Source organism: Aulostomus chinensis, chromosome 10 (assembly GCF_037954235.1).
Source record: "Aulostomus chinensis isolate RoL2024-O1b breed Wild chromosome 10, RoL_Achi_v1.0, whole genome shotgun sequence".
In the NCBI taxonomy this organism is placed as follows: Eukaryota; Metazoa; Chordata; class Actinopteri; order Syngnathiformes; family Aulostomidae; genus Aulostomus; species Aulostomus chinensis.
The window spans coordinates 12,759,065-12,765,767 of NC_141329.1; positions in this window are offsets into that span (position 1 = coordinate 12,759,065).

Below are 6,703 nucleotides of genomic sequence, written 5' to 3' on the forward strand. Positions count from 1 at the left end.
TCAAGGGCGCAAGGGCACCTGCTGAGGTGAAAACCAGGTGACTACCTCATGAATCTCATTGAGAGAAGGCCAAGGGTTTGCAGCTCTGTCAACTAAGCAAAGGGCGGCCATGTTGAGGAATCTAAAATATAAAACTTATTTTTTTAAAACATATTTTTTCCATCATCTTCTACCGCTCATCCTGTTAAGGGTTGCGGGGGGGCTGGAGCCTATCCCAGCAGCCTTTGGACGAGAGGCAGGGTTCACCCTGGACAGGTCACCAGTCCATCACAGGACCAACACATAGAGACAAACAACCATTCACACTCACAGTCACACCTACAGTCAATTTAGAGTATCAGAGAGAGAGAGAGGCATATTTTACATACGCATATATACATTATATATATAAATATAAATATATGTATGTATGTATATATGTGTATATATATATATATATATACACATATGCCTAAAATTTGAAGTGACTTTTTTTTACAGAAAAACAAATGAAACACCTACAGTATGTCTTACTATATCAATCAGTTAATGAGAGTGACCATTTGTGTTTCATTGAACTCAGTTACATCAATATTTGAATTAAATGAAGATAGGTTGAATGTCCCAAGTCTGACCCCAACACACAACACCTACAACATGTCCTCTCACACTGGATCTGGGTGGGGGCAGAGCATGTAGTACCACGTCTGTCCACACGGTGTCCTCAGAGCTCTTCGTAGCTGATCGGCTCTATTGCTTTGCTAGTGATGTTCAGGGCAACTTGCGTTTATTTTTGCCACAACTTGTATAAAGTTTGAATTATAGAAATAACTGCACAACCCGTTTAAGAAGACATGAAAGGACATTGTTAGATCCACAAAGGATTTTACTATCACGACTTCTTTTTAACTGTTTGGCATGTCTTGCTGTGTGGAAATCTGTCATATGACTCATAGTTCCATGGAACCAGTCCTGAATTGCTGTAGGAAAGTTTGTTGCACAGTGTTTGGGGCTGGGTGGGGGGGTGGGTTGACTGATTGATGATCTGCTGAAGGTATGTTAATGGATTTTGATTCCGTGTCAACATTAAGGACTTTTTTTTTGTAATCGGAGACTTAACATTATTTTACAGTCCAGAAGGTAGACTGTGAGTTCCTGTGAGGCTGATTTGTGGAGACGCTGCTGTCATGGCAGGATGCACAGGTTTCTGGGGAAATCAATATTCCACCATCTCTTCATCGCTGCTGCTCCTGTCAGCAGTCATTTGACTTCTCTGCCAGGATGACAGCCACCCTAGAACTTAAGTAATGCTTGGACCGACAGAAGCAATTTGTATGCGTTAATCTCCCATCATGCCCCTGGCAGTGCCCACAGGGGCAGACAGCTAATGAGCATGTGCAAGCAGGCATTGAAATAATAAGTCAAGGAAGGTAGAAAGTGACAGGCTGACAGTGACAGACAATCACTTTTTATAATTATTATTGTCATTGTAGTCAGGGCATGAACCTATGGTTAAACCGTTTTTAAGTTTGCAGTCCAAAATGTGCATTTACTATTTAGGTTAGGATACAGCAAGTGACTTGCTTTTGAAAGACAAGTGGCAAATGTATTATTCTCATGCTTTCATTGTGCTGCAGCATTGCTCGTCATATATCTGGATATTTTTCCTGCATCTTCAAGAGTTTGACTGCTGAATAAATGTGTTACTGTGTGTGTGCAGCTGCTGTCCATGCCCATGCATGTGTACTTGCCAAATTCATCCCCCACAACCATGCCAGGGCCACAGAAGCGCAACAGCCTGGGTGTGGTATGGAGCGAAACTGCTTGAGCTTGACAATACAGGTGCAATTAATCTTCAGGTGAAGAACTGAGAGAGCAGGGTAGCATCTGCCAAAATAGAGTAGATCCTGGTGAATTTGGATGGGGTTCTAGAATCAAATCATTGGAAGGACTTGATACTGCAATCCCTAGTGTTTGCACCACTTCTAATTTCCCTGGGGAGTTCCTAAGAGACGGGACTACCGGGACACGTCGTCAGTTGTGCACCCTAACATCACAGGGTGTTTCGGCCATTTATCACAAGACACCCTCCGCTGAGGCAGGCCCACCACAGGTTGATCAAGCCTGGGTGTGCGTCCCGTGGTTAATTCACCTTAGCAGCCCAGATGGTGTCACTCCTCCTTAGCCAGAGCCAAAGACTCGTCCTCTCTGCGGTGTCGGCCAGCTCTTTGATGGCCTGTCTGTGAGCTTGTCCTAGGACTCCCTCAGGAGGTTTGCTGTTGTGCTGGCTACAAAGCCTCTACACCCCACCTCCACCGGGTGCACTCTTATCTTCCAGTCTCTGTCCTCTGCCTCAGCTGCTAAGTACCGCTTACCACAGGTTTTTTTTTGTTTTGTTTTTTTTGCTCTAACGCTTCCTCCTTAGCTCAATGATGTAGGCAAGCTGGCAGGAATTAGACCAGAGGATGAGATCTGGTCACACGGTAGTCATTGCAATCTCCAGGGGGAAAATGAGCCTCTGATCTAAGTGGACTCGCATCTGCCAGTTACTGGCTGCATTCAGTGGGCCAAGATCAGGGGTTGAGCGGCTAGACTTCTGCTTGACTCCCTCCCAAACATGGGGAGAGTGTCAGCACACATCTGATTGCTGACAGGTTGGGTGTTGATGGATAATCTCTTGCACTATACGTTATCGACCAGACACCTGAGAACCTGGTTGCGTCTCCACGTGTATCTGCCTTGAGTGTGGCTGGTTCTACAGCAAACCAAAATGTTCTAGTGTTGTATAAAGGGGGCAGAATGAGTCTTTTCCAAACCATCCATCCATTTTCTTTTGCTTATCCTGTTAAGGGTTTCAGGGGGCTGGAGCCTATCCCAGTGGCTTTCGGGCGAGAGGCGGGGTACAATTGTCCAGTCCATCACAGGGCCAACACATATAGACAGAAAACCATTCACACTCCCAGTCATACCTACGGTCAATTTAGAGTATCCAATTATCCTAGTCCCCATTTGCATGTCTTTGGATTGTGGGAGGAATCCCAAGTACCCAGAAAGAACCCACAAAGGCATGCAAACTCCATACAGAAAGATCCCGTGCCAGGACTCATACCTGGAACCTTCTTGCTGTGAGGCGACAGTGCTAACCACTGCACCACCATGCATAAAATACTAAAATATAAAATAAAATAGATACATTCGAGGCATGCAAGGTGCAACTATGATAAAAAGGGAAATAAAAAATATAAAGTGAAGTATAAATGTAGCAGTTGCGGCATTATAGTGCAGTACTGCAAAATGTGAGTGTGTGTGAGTGATAAAATGCGTGTGAGTCAAGTCAAGTCAGTTTTATTTATGTAGCGCCAAATCACAACAAAAGTTATCTCAGGAGACTTCACAAGTAGAGCAGGTCTAGTATCACACTCGTCGTCCTCGTCCTCCGGTTGGTCCGGGTCGCGGGGGCAGCAGCCTCAGCAAGGAAGCCCAGACTGTCCTCTCCCCAGCCACTTCCACCAACTCTTCCAGGGGAATCCCGAGGCGTTCCCTGGCCAGCTGAGAGATATAATCCCTCCAGTGTGTCCTGGGTCGCCCTCGAGGCCTCCTCCTGGTGGGGCATGCCTGGAACACCTCCCGAGGGAGGCATCCAGGAGAAATCCTCACCAGATGCCTGAACCACCTCAACTGGCTCCTCTTCTCCACTCAATGCACTCTCCTCTCCTTCTGAATCCTGCTGTAAGTGAGCTGATGTCGCGGTTCCCGCCTCTTGCCCCGGCTGTTGTAGCGGGCTAGCTGATGCCAGGGTACCTGCCTATTGCTCCGGTTGTTGGTGGTCCATCTGGCTGACTGCTAGCGCTGGAGCTGGCTCCTGCTCTGACTGGTGGTGAACCTTACCAGCTGCTGCCACAGTACCAACCTCCTGCTCTGGCTTGGCTAGCTGTAGGTGAACCTGGCTAGCTGTGGTGGCGCTAGCCTCCTGCTGCAGCCGATTTCGATTGTCAACATGACCGCTGCAGCTGCCCTCGTCACCGCTTGTGGAAGCTTTTCTGACTCGCTTTGAAGCGTCATGCAACTCTTCCTTCTTTTTGAAAAAAGACAGCAAATTTTTGTCTTTTTGACATGTTGGCGTTGAAACAGCAACTGTTTTTTCCTCTCTGCTCGCTCCTCAGATGCAGCAAATTTCAAAAGTTTTTTTTGTTTTTTCTGTGTCAGAGGCGTGGGTTGTTGGCATCAGTGGATCAGCAGATCTCTGACTCTTTCAAATGACGTTAAATCATAATAAACAACATGAAATTCTTAGGATTTGTTCTGTAAATTAATATATGCACATTATTATTTTATTTTACACATTTTAAAAATGTTTTTATATATGTTTTTTTGTATTACGAGAGGTACCAGATCTGCCCAAATAAGTACCAGAAACACAGGGAGGCCAAAATTCAGAGGTGCCGGATCTTGTTCCGGCAGGATCCGGCTGAAATGAACTCTTGTGGTACCCATTGCGAGTGGAATTGCACCCATACCGAGCCATACTGAGCTGTCCCCACCCGTTCTGAGCCAAAGTGAGCCAGTGGAAACACGTCCTTAGTTTCAGCACTCATTCATGTTAGCAAAGGGCACGAAAAGCTGGAAAATTCAGTTGAACCAGTTTGCTTCTGCTGGTCCATGCTGTTATACTGGAAGATGCTCATGAGAGTTTGTTTTAATCCTCTCATATTCTCCTTTAAATCTATTTTGGATTTCTTAATAAAACATCATCTTACCATTTGGTCTCTCCAGACTGGTATCTTCCGCCTCTGCTCTCAGACCAAGCAGATACGAACAGAAACCTCATCCTCACTCCATTATTGAAGCACAAATCTCTACTAACCAGTGGAACAATGAAAAAAGGAGGATCTATTTGAGATAATATTGAAGCTGATCTGTGTAGGACTTCCAAACCAAACCATCCATGGAAGAGTCGTACAAAACATAGAGGCACCTGATTTAATTATGATTAGAAAATTCCACCACAGAACTCCAGCTCGTATTGATGTGAAGATCACCAGTAACAATAAAAAAACTCAGTCATAATCCTCTTCTGTATTCGGCCCATTGGATCAAGAAAGCTTGCTGGAAAGAAATAAGGTTGGTGGGTTGGTCTGTCTGGCACAGTTCATGCTTGTTTGAATTTTACCTGCATAATGAAGCTGCCTTTTTGCTCATTTGAGACTTAGATGTGTGCCACTTTATTATCTTGTCCTGAGAGAAAGAAAATCAGATGGTCATTAGCAGTGACTGTGACCAACAGCTCCAAGAGTTAAGTAAAGAGTTGAAAAATCCTTACCACTATGCTGTGCCCTTTACTTCAAAATCCTCAATCTGTTCAAGGATCATATCAAATCCAGCAGGCTGTTCCCATGACATTTTGTACTTATAAATATGAAAAATTACCCAGTTTTTTTTTTTCCGATGAAAACCCACATAATTCTGGCAGGACTAACAAGGAATAAGATTTCTGGGGGCATAACTGATGGGGACATTTTCAGGCATTTTTAGCATAACAAACAGGGTATTTTCAGCCTTCGTTCTAACAACAAAAACAGATGTTTTGGCTGAGACCATGTGGAAACTTTCAGGTGTTTTGAGCAGGACAATCAGGACATTTTCAGTGTTTATAAGGGAACTATCAGGCCATTTTCAGCCTTTGTTCTGGCTCCAAAGAAGGACGGTTTTGGTGAGATTATTACCATATCTGTATGTGTTTTCAGGAGAAAGATCAGGAGATTTTCAGACTTTGTAATGACAAAACTGGATGTTTGGGACAAGACTTCCCCTTACCAAATGATGATCTTGTCCTGACCTTAACCAAGACATTTTTATTCGTAAACCATACCAGCTGTTTTAGTTCTTGTTGCAGAGGTGTACACAGCTGAACCCGGTGTGGTGCAATCAGCTCAATTTTGGTCTGGTGTCAAAATTTTGGCCACCAAGTGAGAGACAGGCACACTAACAAGGAGCTAAACCCTTTGGTGACCAAACTATCCAACTAGGGAGTGCTGCTCAAATATGAAAGAGGACTCTGTTACTACGTTGCTGATTTTTTTTTTGGCTAAAATGATTACAAAAACATGTTTCAGTGCACTGTTAAACTAAACACCCTGCTGCAGACAGTTTATTGTTATTGTTAAAAAGATCCCCATTAGCTGTCACCAAAGTGGGACGAGCTAGTCTTCCTGGGGTCCACAAGACAAAACAAAAATCACTTAACAATTGAACACTGCAGACATTATTATAGACATCAAATTATTACATTCATAACTATTACATTTATTCTCACTTTCAAACAGTAAATATGTTAATTCACTACTCACAAATTTGAATAGTGCATTCTCAAGTGATAATTAAAAGATACCTTACTATTCAGTTCACGTATATTCAATGGGCAATTATTCCAATAACTGATGGCACGATAAATAACTGTTCTCTTTAAGGCATTTGATTTTGGACATGGTAACATCATCTGACCACCATTAGCTGACCTTGTCACATAAGAATGAACCTGATCACAGCTGACAATTTGGTTATATAAGAAAACGGGTTGAAAAGAATAGACAGTGTTTCTGGAAAATTTTGTTGTATTGCAAGCCAACCTGTTCTCTACCATTAACCAGGAAAGTTGACGGTGCATACTGATAGTGCTTGTTCTTATGGAACAATGTAAAACCAACCGGGCAGCTCTATTCTGGGC